General features: G+C 41.2%; 1 protein-coding gene across 5 annotated transcripts in view; it reads right to left on the bottom strand.

The window, feature by feature from the left end:
* Positions 1–17035, bottom strand: part of LOC121276196 (retinoic acid receptor beta-like) — a 290694-nt gene that overhangs the window by 239385 nt on the left and 34274 nt on the right. The window lies entirely within an intron of this gene.

Here is a 17035-nt window from a genome sequence, read left to right on the forward strand (position 1 = left end):
AAGAAATTGCTTGCCTTTCTCTCTTTCAGACACAGCCAGTGAGCTGTGTCCCAACATGCAGCAACAGGAAAACTAACTTTGAATAGCTTAGCAACACTGCAGCTTACGGTGTGCACATGTTTGTGAAAAACAAGCAGCTGAACTATTGGTTTGCATGTCCTTTGGCAAATGTCTTAAATTTTCTAAAAAGGAGAAGGTTATTTACAACAAAGACTTTGATGTGGTGTGAAGACACAAATATTGATATTGTGCCACTGTATCTGTCATTGTTTGTTGCAAAACAGAATCAAAAGAAGAGGACAGCATAACCTGGTGCTACTGCAAATACAATGTTTACTGTATTAGTCACTGAAACCAGCTTTCACTTCTGGATGCCTGGTTGAGACAAGCTGGTTAGGTTAAGTGACCTTTTTTGAGAAAAACAATTCCTTTATTTTCTGCCCTATGCCCCCTCTATTTCCCCCTATTTCCTTTTGCCATACAGCCTCCCCCCACCCCCCTCCACTCCCATCTCTGTCAAATGCCTCTCAACCATTGAGTTCCAAGAGTGGGTAAATAGGCAGCTTGTTCTGTGGTCTCTGAAACTTTTCACACCAAAACTGCTCACAAGGAGATGTTCAAGAGTAGCCCTCTCAATGTCAGGCTTACTCAGTGACTTTAAACAGGGATAGCAGACATTTTGTACCATTGGCACCATTTTTTGTGTTCCTTTCTACAATTGACAGCCACTATTTAATTGGAAGTATTTAACAATTTAACTTACAGGGGTTCAATTTTAGTTAAGTATGTGTAGAATTCAGTTGCAGAATTCATGTTTTTCTGTACTTGGCCTTTTCACTGCCACCTAACTTTAAAAATACAAGTAATTTAATTCAAAACATGGAAACTCTGGTGAAGCTTACCATTATAACACTGGATTTGATAGAGAGACGAAGACTGCGAATTTTCTGTGCCCGCTGGTGTTGGGCGTGCTTGGTGGCATTAGAGGACAACACGGTGCAATCGGTTTCACAATGGCATGAAATCAGTTTGCGATCGTCCGCTCAGCCTGGCAATGGCGGGCTGCATTTCCAACCGTCGGACATCGGGAACCTCATTGTAATACATCAGCATATCATTACAAGGCCAACCCGCCAGACTCACCACCCCACCCCCACCCCCCCCACCACCACCACCACTGGATCATCTGTCCATGTTGGCAGGAAAACACGCCAACGTGTTTCACAACAGCAGATAAGCGACATGCACCTGGTGGGCTGCACTTTGGTCGGGACTTCAATGTTCATTTGCCTACCTTGCTTCGGGCAGCACTCTCAGTCATCTGGCTTCACAGACAGCACCACATCACTTTTAGGGGAGCTCGTGGGTAGGTCTCTACCTACCAGATCAGCCATATGTGGGTGGCCTTTCAACGGTTATAGGGCTAGGTCTTGCTTGGGGAAGGGGAGAAGTGGCCTCAGGCAAGGGAAGAGGCTGCAGGGCTAGGTCTGACTGGGGAAGGAGGGTATCCCAGGGTGCGTGTGGAGGGAGCACATGTTGATCTGTGCAAGTGGCGTCAAAATGGTGAGGGTTGAGGTGATAGTCTCCAGAGGAGATCAGGCCAGATGGACATGTGATAGTTTGTGTGTGAGAATGGGTGGTGACAGCGGTGTGTAAGATGCCAGTGAATATGTGATGAACTTGAGGTGTGAGTTTAGAGTGATGAGATGGTTGCCATACCCTGGCTGCACAGATGAGATCATTCATCCTCTTTCTGCATTGGATGACGAACCTCTTCCGTGCAGCACTGGCACTGAAACCACTGTCATTGCTTACCAAAACAGAGTGGTAATGTAGCTGCCCCTGTGCCGCCAGAAGAGGGGTAGAGGACATCAAAGCGGGCCTCCACTGCATCCAAAGGTGCTTGAAGTCTGCAGTCTTCTTGCCTTTTAGGGTCATGTCTTCTTTGCTGCAGCCCTGGGCTGGAAACACTTAGAGTACTAAACTGTACTTTAAATGTGGTGCCTGGTGTGATGAAGCGGCAAGGCGATGGCTTGATGGGCGAATGCAAGAACGGCGTGTTTCCCAGGAATGCATAAGTAATTAGGTTGGCTTGGGACAAAACGGCGTGAAAACCCGTCAGATGTTTTACCCGCCCGCTATGGCGCTTAGTGCAAATTTGGGGTGATTCCGCCCAAGATCTCCTTTCATTAGAATTGTAAAGAAGATAAATTAACAAAGTACATTAGAACTCCAGTCAATGATAGGAAGATTGCAGTGGAGATCCAGCATCAAGAGAAAATGGATGCTAAATATAAGATTTTTCTTTGAAGCTTCTGTGAATTTTTAAAAAACTATATATGACTAGAGATCACTATTCACACTATTGGTGTTTGAATGTTTGCACAATCAAATAGCATTCCTTTATCAATTGAAAAAATACTGTCAACCTGCTTAAAATAAATGGGTTAAAACCTCCATTAAAGAAGCAGATAAGGAATTTTAAATGAATACCTTAAGAATTCAGCCATTAATATGTGCAACTGTCATTTCTAGACTGTAGTTTGATACAGTGTAAGGGGGATAAATCTACCATTCTGCACTGCCAGTAGAAGCTACGCATAGAGAGACTGTCTTTGCAGAGATTAGGATGGGAATTCAGGTTATGGTTAATGGGTGTTGTTCAAACTGGAGAATGGCTTAAAGCCGTGTACTCTGAGGTTAGTGCTGATTCCACTTTTCATAATATTTATAGATGATTTGTGCACAGGGAGCATAAACTCAAAACCTGCTCATGGCACAAAAGTGCAGTGTTTGACAAACAGCAAGCAGGACTGTAAAAACATGTCAGGTGGACATGGACAGGATAGTAAAACAGGCAGTAAAGTGTGGCAAATGCAATTTAATGCAAACAAGTGTGAGACAATGAGTTTCAGATAGAAAAACAATGAATTAGAGCGTCCAATCAATGGATGGTGCTAAAGTGTGTAGAAGAACGAAGAAGCTTATATGTGCAAATACATAGGCTCAAATTTTAATCTCGGAGGCATGAGTCATGAGTTGGGCCACTTCCCAACATCGAGATCTAGCCTCCTGCCCTGCATTGCCTGCCAACACTATTTTCATTGCAGGATGGCAGGGGCAAGTGAAGTCAAGACCATCATCTTTTAAAGCAGAGTGAAGGTAGAAACGGTGGATACTGAGACAGGCAGGCTAGAAGGCCTGCCTCAGTACCCTGGGGCACCAGCCCAGTTCTGCACATGTGTTAGGCTTTCCAGCCCTCATCCTTTAACACCCACAACCCCTATGCACACCCCTCCATGCCACTTCCATATACCCATGCCCTTTCCATATACTCCCACGGCTCCATATCCTCCATGCCCCCTTCATACTCCAGTGCTCCCTATATAGCCCCATGCCCCCATATTGCCCCATACACACACTCATGAGCCCTATAATAACACTAGGGAGGTCTTTGAGGTGCTCATGAAACTGTCTAAATAAACTACACTCATTCAAACTCCACTTGCAAAAAAACCTTAATTATATTAAGTGGTCATCAAACTGTCAAGATAACCAGCCATTTAAAAACCTCTGCAAAAACATAATCCCGACAGGAGCTCATAAAACTGCAAATCAAAACAAGGATCAGTCCCTCTGACAGCTGTATCAACAGTCCCTGCTGAACAGTACTAGAGTTTGGAGATCAACCAAGCATTCATTATGAGATTCCATTGCACAACTGTGTCAAAAAAAGCCTCCAGAGCTGAAAACAATAAAGCCTTTGAAGTAGTCGATCAGATGGCCCTCTGTTCTACTGCTTTAAAGGCTGAACAGATGGCTGACCTATGAATCAATGAAAAGATCAGAGCACAGGGTGCAACTGACACAGTAAAATCTGAATTTCAATACTGTTCAATGCAAAAGTGCACATTCTCCAGTGGATAATGTACTCTAATGCATTTGAAGACTTTCAACTTTCATAATGCTGTTCAATTTAGTGATCTTTTATTACTGTATCTAAAATCACTAATCTACAAGCATATTTAACTTAGCACACACCATCACTTTCTGACATGTGAAGTTGGCAAAACCTTTTGTACCTACCTGTCAAAAGGCTCCAACTCCAAACTATGGACCTACTATAGAAGGACAGGGAGCTATGAAAAAGTGGAGGGGTGGTTCTGTTAATTAATGAAGGTATTAGCACAGTAGAGAGGGATGACCTAAATTCAGGAAACCAGAATATAGAAATGTTTTAGGTAGAGATGAGAAATGATATAGGCAAGAAGTCACCTGTGGGAGTGGTGTACAGGCCCCCTAGCGGTAACCATACAGTAGGATGGGGTAAAAGGAAGAAATAATGGGAGCTTGTCAGAAAGGTGTGGTGATAATCATGAGGATTTTAAATCTACATATAAACTGAAAAAATCAGATGGGCAAAGATAGCCTGGATGAGGAGTTTACAGAATGTTTTCAGTGTTGTTTCTTAAAGCACCACATTCTGGCACCAACCAGAGTGCAGGATATACTAGACCTGGTATTGTGCAACATGATAAGATGAATTAATGACCTCATAGTGAAGGTGCTCCTATGTAGCAGTGATCATGATATGATTAAATCTTACATTCAGTTTGAGGGAGAAAAGAATGGGTCTAGTGGGTCTAGCATTTTAAATTTGAATCATGGCAATTATGAGGGCACAAAAGCAGAGCTAGCTAAAGTGAACTGGCAAATTAGGTTAAGGATTAAGTCAATAGAGATGGAGTGGCAGACATTTAAGGGAATATTTTAGAATACACAGAATAGATACATTCCAACCAGAAAGAAAATTTCCAAGGGGAGGACCCGCCATCTGTGGTTGACTAAAAAAGTTGAAGATTGTATCAAGCTCAAAGAAAAAGCATATGATTGCACAAGGACGGATGGCAGGTCAGAAGATTGGACAGAATATAAAAAAAAGCAAAGAATGACCAAAAATTTGATAAGGAGCGAAATATTGGAGTGCCAGAGAAAGCTAGCTAGAAATATAAAGGCAGATAGTAAGACCTTCTATAAGTATTTAAATAAGTAAAGAGTTAACAAAATTAGCGTTAGTCCGGAAGAATGTGTCTGGGGAATTAATAATGGAAAATAAGGAGGGAGCGGATGAATTGAACAGACATTTTGCATCGGTTTTCACTAAACAGGATACAAGTAACATTTCAGAAATAACCGTACATCAGAAAATGGAAGGGAGGGAGGAATTTGGGAAAATTACGATCATCAGAGAAACGGTACTGAGAAAATTGTTGGAGCTGTGGGCTGACAAGTCCCTGGGTCCTGATGGACTTCATCCTAAGGTCTTAAAAGAAGTGGCTAGTGAGATATTTGATGCATTGGTTTTAATTCTAGATACAGGGAAGGTTCCATTAAATTGGAAAATAACAAATGTAACTACTTTATTCAAAAAGGGAGGGAGACAGAAATCAGTAAACTACAGGTCAGAGGCTTAACATCTGTCACAAGGAAAATGTTAAGCTACTACTAAAGACGTTGTAGCAGAGCACTTGGATAAGTTCAAGGTATTAAGGCAGAGTCAACGTGGTTTTGTGAAAGGGCAATCAGGTTTAACCAATTTATTGGAGTTCTTTGAAGAAGTAAAATGCATTGTGAATGCACTGTATTTAGATTTCCAGAAGGCATCTGATAAAGTGCTACATCAAAGGTTACTGTGAAAGATAAAAGTTCATGGTGTAGGGGCTATCATATTGACGTGGACAGAAGATTGGCTAGCTAACAGGAAACAGAGGGTTGGGATAAATGGGTCTTTTTCTGGTTGGCAAGACAAGGGGTGTGCCACGGGGATCAGTGCTGGGGCTCCAACTTTTTACAATTTATATAAATGACTTGGATGATGGGACTGAAGGCATGGCAGCTAAATTTGCTGATGACACAAAGATAGGCAGGATAGTAAGAGGACACAAGGAGGCTACAAAGTGATATAGATTGGTTAAGTGAGTGAGCAAAGACCAGACAAATGAAGTATAATGTGGGGAAATCTGAAATTGTCCATTTTGTCAGGGAGAATATTAAAGCTGAGCATATTATCTAAATGGTAAGAGATTTCAAAGCTCTAAGATGCAGAAGGATCTAGATATCCTAGTGCATGAATCATAAAAGGTAGGTAAGGTACAGCAAGCAATTAGGAAAGCTAATAGAACGTTATTATTTATTGCAAGGGAGATTGAATATTAAAGTAGGGAGGTTATGCTTCAGTTACACAGGGCATTCATGCGACTACAGTACTGTGTACTGTACTGGTCTCCTTATTTAAGGAAGGATGTAAATGCATTGGAAGTAGCTCAGAGAAGGTTTACTAAACTAATACCTGGAATGCGCAGGTTGTCTTATAAGGAAAGGTTGGGCAGTCTAGGCTTGTATCCACTGAAGTTTAGAAGAGTAAGAGATGACTTGATTGAAACATATAAGATCCTGAGGGGCCTTGACAGGGTGGATGTGGAGAGGATGTTTCTTCTTGTGGGAGAATTTAGATCTGGGGTCACTGTTTAAAAATAAGGGATTGCCATTTAAGACCGAGATGAGGACAAATGTTTTCTGTCAAAGGGTCATGAGCCTTTGGAACTCTCTTCCTCAAAAGGTGGTGGAAGCAGAGTCCTTGAATATTTTCAAGGTAGAGGTAGATAGATTATTGAGAAGGGGTGAAAGGTTATCAGGGGTAGATGGGAATGTGGAATTGAAGTTGAAATCAGATCAGCCATGATCTTATTGAATGATGGGACAGGCTCGAAGGGCCGAGTGGCCTACTCCTGCTCCTAACTTGTATGCTCGTATGGTTCGTGACTTCTCTGAGATGTTGTGAGCCATGCCAACTACCAAAACAGGTTCGACTCCATGAAAATACCAGGAGGTCTAAAATGACAGGTCCGTTATGGAGCCAGCAAGTTTGGGACTACTATGTGCTGGCTTGCTACCCACATCCCTATTCTGCACTTCTAAAATAGCCGGCAACAGGAATGGGGCAGGAATCCCAAAATTGGGTCCTGCCCACCATTTTTAAAGCCTGCCTGCCTCCATTCTCACTTGAAGACATGAAAATCTGGCCCCTTGAAAGTATGAGTGTGGGAAAATATAGTCATAGAATAACTAATACTATGTTAGTTTTATGAAAAAGGCAAGGCGTAAAAGAGCAAAGAAATTATAATGTCTGGATTTTACAGTCAGGAGCAAAATAATGTGCTCATAGCTGATCTCGAAGAAAGTAAGCTGCAAAGATCTGCTATCTCTGTAGCATGAGTTTCCCTTTACCAATGTCAGTTTGAATCTGGTGCCAAGTGAAGGAGATCTCCAGGTATCCAACACCAGTAATGTCCTATAGCAGAGTTAGCAGCCAAATACCTTGAAGAATTCCCACAGAAAACTGGGAAGTTAAAAACAATGATTATCCTTCAATTTTTAATATCATTTTATGGAAAGAAAAATAAAGATTGAGAAACATGCATAGAATTAAGATAGCAGTTGAAAGAAAACTTTATAAGGCTTCTTTAAACATGTGAGTTATTCTATTATAATGGAGAAATTTGACATTCCGCAAATATAAAATTAGTTTTTCAGGGCCAGAGATGTTGTTCGTCAATAATCATGAATTTAATGCATTATTAAAAACCTAACTATACTTCATTTAACATGGTGCAACTTTTTCAAGGGTTTTTATTGTGAGATTAATGGCATAAGAGTGCAAGTTCTCGTCAGTTCAATGATTACTAACTGATTACAGTGGGAACATCAACAGTTTACCCTATGAAGAAGCATAGAATCATTAACAGCAAATTCTGAATTTCCACTTTTACCCGCACAGTCTCAGAAGCTCTGTAAGCTTCAGATGAGTAATGTCGGCAGATGGTTTCAGAATCATTATTGTGCAAAATCCACTGGCCAATTATATTTTATATTTCACTGTTTAGACCACAGATGAAATGTTGTGGGAAGTTTGGGAAATTCAATTATAGAAAGAACATTAGAGTCTGTATTATGGATTCGTCATGATGATACCAGAAATGAAAAACTATACTTATGAGGAAAGACTTGAGATACTGGGACTATTTCCACTGGAAACAATAATACCAAGATGGTATTTAATACAAGATTCTAAAAGTTACAAAGGATTTTGATAGGACAAAAAGACCAACATTATTTTCTCTGGTTGCAGAGTCGATAAAAAGAGATAATCAGTTTAAAACAGTTAGTAAGGGATTGAGTTATGGATAAATTTCTTTATGCAGAATGTTCTGAGAGGATGGAATGCTTTGTCAAAGGGAATGGTTAAGGTGGACAACATTCCATCTTTTAAGGGAAAGGTAGATACATATTTGAAGTAAAGGAAGAGACAGGGCTCCGGCGAGTGAACAAAGCCGCAGAATTTCTTTTTGAATGCTCTAACAAAAGGCCAGCACAAACTCAATGGGTCAAATGGCTTCCTTCTGTGCTATAAACCTGTGTGGTTCTATGGCTCCAAAAGCACATTGCAAAAACAATGTTCTAATTCTCTTTTGTATTATTTAGCATTAGATATTTAAAGGGTTAAGAGTCTGCCAGGAATAGTAATTTTCGCATGTGACATAGGAGGGAAATTATGTTACTCCATAATTAGCATCACTATGATTTCAAATTGCATCACAATTTTTATTTAATCTTAATACTGTGGATTTGCAGCACTGTTGCTTATTTTTAAACTTTCTTGAGCTTCTTTTTTTTGATTTTAATCCTTGCCATCAGCAGATACAGACAGAGGTGCACCATTACAGTTTAATTATCCACATAAATGGGTCTGTCTCAAGTGCCGTTAAAATGCCACCAATGCTTTTCACATTCTGCAGTTTACTGTTTTTGCCAATAAAAAGCCCTAGGCAACTGTTCTACCCATTGCAGCACTTGCCAAAGAGACTCCCAAGCACACCGCTGGCAATGGAATGCTGTCCTTTCAGTGCAAGTACAAGTAACAAGACTTAAACAGACAGCAGAATCTGCCAAAGCACTAGTTTCTCTCCACCACACACAATACTGGCATTGTTCAAGAGTCATCACACAGGGCACATTAGGTTTTCAGAAACTGCTACAAAGACCATGAAGTCACTTCTCTTTGCTGCTTTTGAAAAATCTTCAAAATCTTTTCACAAACTGTTTGCTGCCCACATGACCAAGAACTGCTCACTTCGCAAACAGTTCATAGTATGGGAAAACTTAAACAGCAGAACCCCTCCTGTATCATGTCAGAGAGTGGAGGGGAGGTGGTCGAGGGCAGGAGAAGAATCACAATAAGATAGAGGTCAATTAACAGTCATCATGGAGAGGGAAACAAGCATATTTACATAAACAAAGGAACTTAAACAAGAAGTGCTTTATTAAATTTGTTTAATGAGAGAAAACCAGGACAGCACTAATATCTACCAAATGGCAGTTTCTACTTTTAAATGCAAGTTCCAATAAAACACTTTGTTGGGCCACTGATGTTTTCCTTTTTGGTGAGGATCACAAATAATTTATTCCCTGTATCTTTTATCACCCATTCTTGATTTTGCTATACGCTGTGTGAATACCACACTATTTTCTTATTGTAGCAGCCTCTTATTGTCAAGCTGCCTTGTGTATGACTGCCTCTGATATAATTTGTGGTACTCGTAGATCCTTCATAGAAACCTATAAAAAACACATTTGACAACTTCTAATCAAATTGCTAGAGAAGGGGTACTGAATTATATGAATTATCTATAAATATTTAGCAAAATCAAGGAAGAGTTAAAGATGTAAATTAATGCACTATAAAAGAAAATCCATGAGCTTTTGTATACACTATGGAGTAAAAACAAGGAGTCTTAGAATCACCAAACATAATGGGCAGGATCTTCTATTCGGCATGCAGGGGCAGGCCCCGCACACTCACGCGTAAAATGATGTGCAGTGGCATCGGACGTACGTCCCGATGTCGCCGTGTGCCTTTCCAATCTTCAGTTCGGCAGGCGCATACCAGAGTTGGTTGCACGCCCACTGAACTTGTCAAAGGCCTGTTAAAGCCATTAATGAACAAATTAAAGTACTTGTCAGGGCTCCATGCGTCAGGGAGATTTCTGTGCTCTCTTACATGCAAAAGAGCACAGGACCCGACTTCCCTCCTCCCCCCCCACCCCGCCTGCACAGGTGGCGCTGAGCATAAAATGGCGGCGCACAGCCGATCGGCTCTGCACCCGCTTCTGACTGGCGCGCCTGACAGGGAGAAAATTCTCCCCAATAAATTTTAACAGCAGGATTATCTGTGAGATAATGGTTGGAGTTTTCCCAACCCTATGGAGGTGAAATCTGAGGTGATGGCTGGGGGGGGGGGGGGGGGGGGGGGCGGTCCCAATGTCCACAGCGGGTGCCCAATTAAGGTTGTTAAAGCCCCAATTACAAATGATTTTCTTATAGATAAGCAAATGTGAGAAAGTCGCACAGGCCTCCGCTCTGTCAGGAGCATGGCAACACTTCAGAGGTGGCATCACAGCAGGAGGTTGAAGCATTATCTTATGATCCTGCCAGTTCATGTAAAGAAGCAGAAAAGTCATGTGCAGCACACCCACAGATGTTTGGAGCCAGCTCTCCTGCACACTGATTTTTCTGGTAGTTGTCTATAGGATGCTGATTGGACCTTTAGGTGAACACTTCCATTTGTGGTGTTCTCCCCATTCTCTATCTGCCTGAGCAGTGTCACATTTCCCAGTGGAGCTGCCAGCCGACACCCAGTTCGGCCCCTCCAACTGACCCTCCCCTACCTGTGTGCTGCCCATTGTCCCTAATACGACAGCAAATGCAGAAACAGCCTGTTAATTGGCTGCCTCCCATAAGATAATACCAATGGGCAGACTGCTACTATGGGTAGGGACAGGACCCAGAAATGGTCCCAACTCTTGTGAATTTTGTAAACCTGGAAGATTCTGACCATTATCCTCATTCTGCGATTTTCTGATATTGGGTTAACACAGCATTTAAAAATCATTGATCTTGAAAAAATTTAACCAAATGTAATGGAAAAGTCCAATTAACTTAAGTCTGCCTGCTATTTCTGGTATTTTAAATCTCTTACACCACCTTATTACAACTCAAATTCAAACCAGACTTTTATTATTTTCCAATAGACTTCAATGTATTTAATTTCATTTTTATTTAATAATTTACCTTACATTGCAAATTTTCTTGTGGAAGTGAATGACTTATCGTGAAGCAATACCAATAATATTGTTCTGACGCTGCAATTTACTTCAATACATGCAGCAAAAGCTATTAGTATGGCACTGTGGTAACCAGGCACTTTCAATGGCTACTTAGCTAAAGTTTACAATTGTAACATTTTTTCTGGAGAAATGTAATTGTTTCAATGTGCACAAGCCAAATCACCCTCTAGAAGTACACTGCATTGTCCAGACATAGGAATTTGTTACAGATATATTGATCTTGCTTTGCTCAGGAAGATGATAATGTTTGCAATCCCTTATGATTTATTGATTCTGCACTATTTTAATGTGCCCAATTCAATCGGTTGGTGGGGGAATGAGAGTTTCTCTCTCTCACTATTACCATGAATCATGGAGATTAAAGTAATGCAAAAACAATAAATCATTAAGATATGACAAGTGTTTGGAATGTTGTGCACAGCGCAAATGTTATGGATTTTTCTCAAAATCCCAAACATTGACAATGCTTTGTATACAGTAATAGAAGGCAGGACCCAGGAAAATGAGCACCGCATATGATATAAAATCCTAACAACTGCAAAAAAGGTTAAATGGCAACATGCTGCAAGCTTACATTGTGTCTATATAAAATTGCAGCAGAGAAATTGCAGGTAAAACTAATTAGATAACAGAAATTTTCAGATCTCTGATGGTTACATTCTATCTTTCTCTTGTAGTTACTGACTGGCCTTCAGAGGAATTGAGAGCTCCAGATGGTTACATTGCAGAGCCAGAGCTGCACCCATTTCCAGTTGCTGTGGTTTTTAAATGTCAGTTCTACATTTGTGGATTTTTCTTTAATGCAGGTCAGTAAGCATCAGTGTGCTCCTTATTGAAATTAAATAAAATATCAAACTTTCATTTCCGGGAAATCTGGAATGAGGCAGTAGTTCACTAAAAAGTAGGAAACTACAAAGAAAACAAGGAGTTTTTCAAGAATTATATACAGTCTTTGCAGAACACCAGAAAGCTCCAAATGCTCACATTCCAGAGCTGCAAGCAACAGACTGACTGGATTCTGACCAGTTGGTAGAGATTCACTGCAGAGTCCATCTCATTCACCAAGTGCATCAGCCAAATTATGTACTGTGATGAAATGTTAACATCTATCTGTGTTAAAACAGATTGCACAATCACACAGATATTTACTAGGTGGTCTGAAGTTTCAAGTTAATTCATTCTTTCTGTGTATGACTGTGTGGTGAAGATGATGAAGGGCCAGGACCAATCCACTATGGCTGGTGTGCTCCTACTTGTAGTATTAGAAGGCCACCCAGCTTTTGATTGAGCTTCAGCGGTAGAAGGGTGTTAAGTCCTCCCATCCATCAGCAACAGTGTACAGGTTGAATTCCAGATCCCTTGTCTTTGGGCTTGTGAAATGCTTCCCTACTCCAGCTGTCTCATTGTTCTGTCCAAGGCTTTGATGAAAGTGTTGAAGTGATTTCAAGAATATGGATTTGGAGGTACCATTTATGAAGGTATGATTTTTCTTAGGTGACTTTGGACAGTTTATGAATTATAAATGTTTTTACAATGAGATGTGCCCAAAGAAAACTGAACCGACAATTTAAAAATTCACATCAATGTGCCATGATATTCAATTATGGGCAATAAAAACATTGTTTACATTTTTCTCAAGAAACCATATATGTCACTCACCAGAATTTCAAGAGTCAAAAGGGCTGATGTTGTTTCCATCACCCAAAATGTAGTGCAGTTTGGCAATTTTGGTTTCTGTTCATGCCAACCCTTTGCTTTTTGAAGAATTTTACCTTCTTTGCAGTGACAGATAAGCCATTTAAAAACAGTTCTGCCCAGTGAAATTGGAGTCTTAGATGCCTACTGGTGCTGCAGTCATGCAGACTATAGAGCTTGGGAAGTGTTCCACGCCAATTTCAGCGTGAGGTCATCACCACTCATTATTGAAACAAAATGCGCATTGACAGAAGCAGGCAGGAAAAAACAAAAGAATATCACAGATAACTGCAATTTTTTTTATGTTTAAGTTTCAAAAGTGGGCACTAAGGGTGAGGCTCCCTTATTAAGTCATTGGCCAGAATTTTTCCGTTGGCGAGTTGGGGGTGGGGACCGCTCGCCGATGCGAAAATGATGTGGGATGACATCGGGGGGAAACCCAGCGCCATCCCAGCCCATTTAAATATTCGGGAAGGCGGGCAGACAGCGAAATCAGCTGTCCACCCGCCGACCTGTCAATGGCCAATTGAGACCATTGACAGGATAATTAAGCCACTTAAAAGCCCTGCCTGTGCAACCTTAAGGCTGGCGGGCAGGCCAGGAGCACCAGCGGGCTTGTGAAAAAAACATGAAACCTCATCCACCGGTGGGATGAGGTTTCATGTCTGTTTAAAAAATCCTTAATAAAGTTTTTGTCATATTTATTAACATGTCCCATCTCGTGTGACATGGTCACAAGAGGGGGACATGTTAATAATTTTTTTATTTTTCTATTATTGAAGTTAATAAACCTTTCACCGATCTCCCTGAGACAGCACTTAGTCTCAGGGAGATGTGCACACATGTGCGAAAAAGCGCACTTTGACAGATGGGGAATCCCTCCCCCCCACACAGGAAGCGCATAGCGCTTCCCGTCGGGCAGCCCGCTGAGTGGGCCTTAACTGGCCCACCCACTCAAAATGGTGGCGGGGCCTGTTTCTGCGGCGGCGGTTGACTGCCTGCCTGCCGCCGAGCCGGTGGGGACCGCTCGCCCACCAAGGGCAAAATTCTGCCCATTAAATTTGTTAACATGTCAGCTGATCTTCAGGTTGCACATTGGTCTAGTCATTAGGTAAAACCTTAAAGGTTTTACTAAATAAGGATTGACTAAAAGAGACTCAACGGGGATTAATGGGAGGGCTCCCATTCCTCCTGATCTACATAAACCACCTGGATTTAGAAATCACTAAATAAACTAATAAAATTGGCTCTGCAGCTGATCTTAAACTGGGGAAGAGGGAGAGCAATAGATTCTGAATTAAACAGCCAAGGATCTGGAAAGGGAGGTAGCTAGTAATTGCAATGATGGTAAATGAAATTCAATGCAGCCTGGTACAAGGTATCAGACATTTGAATAAGAAATGGGGAACATACTTAATGGATGATATTGAACTAATTTGGCAGGGAATGAAAGTCGTCTAATATGTTTTGAGATCCTTGCATGACCACGCACCTCCCTATTTCTGTAACCTCTTCCAACCTCACAACCCTTATCTGCTCTCCTCCAATTCCGGCCTCTTGCATATCCCTACTTTTAAGCATTCCACTATTGGTAGTTGTTTCTTCAATTGGCGAAGCCCTAAACTCTGGAATTCTCTCCCTAAATCCCTCTGCCTTTTTGTCCTCAGTTAGGACACTCCTTAAAACCTATCACTTTGATCAAGTCTGCCCTATTATCTCCTGAAGCTTAGTGTCAAAATTTGTTTGATTATACACCTGTATAATCTTGCAACATTTTACTATTTTAAAGTCATGATATAAATGCAAGTTGTTGTTGTTGTTGAAAGAGATGTGGATACAATAGTGTGATAAACCTGACTACGTCTAGCCTTTGCAGAGCTGCAGTTAACAAAATACAGAATGTTGATCTATGTTCCTAGATCAATAGATTGTGGCTGGGAACATACTGGCCCCAGGATGAAGGGCTAGGAGGCTGCTGGACCAATAAAACACCAGGGAACAGCATCAAAATGGCTCCCTGAGGCAATCTTGCCACTGGAAAGCTTTCTTAGTGGTGGGAATGGCAACGGCTGTGCTGCCCATGACCAGAGGGGAGCAGAAAATTTGAAAGATTAAAGGCCCAATTAATGCCAATTTCCCAGCCATTTGGCCAGTGGTGGAGAGGACCACATGGTTGCCAGCTGCATTGGGGCGGTCTCCCAGCTGTTTCCCGTGATGGTGGACCATCAGAGCCTGATGCTCCATGACCTAAGCAGGAGACCACCAGCAGCAAAGGCTGCCCTCACAGCCCCACCAATTGGAGGGTTTCCCCTCCAATCGCCAGGATCTGTCAGCTTAGCTCCAGCAAGAAAGCAGGTTCCAGACAAACAAACAAATCTCTGCCGCCCCTGCAAAGGTGCCTCAAAATGGAAGTGCCCTCAAGTTCTTGCTGCCTCAGGAGCAGGCACCTCTCTCAGCAGTGGTGCTGCCAAGGCTGAAGAGCTACCAGCCCTCCGATTGGGGAGGCAACATGGAATGTCTGCCTGCCTTCTTAAATTAGCCATCTCCCTCACTGCCATTTGTTAATTTAACGGTCACCGGCTTTATGTCCTGGCATCAGGACTTCATCCTTGCTGGAAAAATCTTGTCCTGTAAGTCTCAAGTTGTTATGCTGAAGTTAGATAGTACTCTGCTTATGCTGCACCTTGAATATTTATTTAGTACTATAGTCACCATGACACAAGGAAACATCTGAGCCCTGGAAGTGGTGCAAAGAAGGACCACAAGCATGGTCCCTAGTTTTGAAGGGCTGAGTTAGGAGCAACAATTAGAAAAAAATTTACTTTTCAACCTTCCAAAATAGACGACTGAAAGAGGACCTCATTGAGGTATATAAGCTCATAAATGGAGGTGAAAATGTTAATGATGAGGATTATTTCCAAGTGAAACATAATTATGTACAATTGGACAATGGTAAAACTGATAAAAAGAAAGTTGTCAGGAAGCACTTCTTCATGGGAAAAGTAATCCACACATGGAATGGTAAATCCACCTAGGGGAGTAGAGGAAAAACTCTGGAGTCATTCAAGATCCAATCATATGTCATTATGATGGGTGTTGTATGTTTTTTTAAGGAAGAATAAGCTAGATGGGCCAAAAGACATCTATCATTTGTACTCCTCTTTGTAAGCTTTATGACTTAATAAAAGGAAATCCAATCCCCGCCAGCAGGAAAGTTGGATAGATTTCCTTAAGATCCAAAGTAACTTTGTTATTTTTATTATCTATAAATGAAACCTGAATATAATAATATTTAAATGTAGAATCAGACTTACCATTTAGATTCTGTACCCAAGTGCAATATTTCATGCTTTCACATTTTTCAGGAGATAGGAATAGTGTATCTCTGACTCATGTGAAACTTTTATATACCCTTACAGGTTAGTATGAAATTAATAGTCACTGCCACTTTGGAAGTGGCTATCACCACTGAATGAAATGATTATCAAATGTTTCAAAATGGCTACCTAGCCCATCCATGCAAATATGAAGGGGTAATTGAGCAAAATTGGTCTGCCTCAGTACTACTACATTTGATCATTTTTTAAAACTATAAAACATCTCAAAATAGCCCAAAAGGCAGAAGTTTATTCAATCTAACTTAGTTTATTCAATCATAATGTCCATTACTTGACACTGATGGACTGTAACTACGAGATCACAGAGGAGCAAAGCATATCCACTACACACCTCCCACTATCCATTTAAGCATTAAAAAAAAATTAGTGCATTGTGTGATGGACTAAATGGTGGCCATTAGTAATTGACAACAACAGATGTGACAGAGAAATGAGGCTGATTGAGGACACAATATGGGAAGTAAGGATTTGATTGAGTTGAAGCTTATGCAATATGCAGTTTGAAAGGATAGTAAGTAGAGCTTTAAGTCTAAAGGTAACAAAGGCTTAAATGAGGGTTTGAGTGGCAGTAAGGGCAAGGTAGGGAAAAAGGCAGGCAGTGTTGCAGAGGTGGTCTTGGTGATGAAGAATAAAATTCAACTCCATGTCAAAAGGTTCCACATTGCTGGGTTCAGGAGGGAGGGAATGTAATTGGCAGCA

Source organism: Carcharodon carcharias, chromosome 3 (genome assembly GCF_017639515.1).
Source record: "Carcharodon carcharias isolate sCarCar2 chromosome 3, sCarCar2.pri, whole genome shotgun sequence".
NCBI classification, from domain to species: domain Eukaryota; kingdom Metazoa; phylum Chordata; class Chondrichthyes; order Lamniformes; family Lamnidae; genus Carcharodon; species Carcharodon carcharias.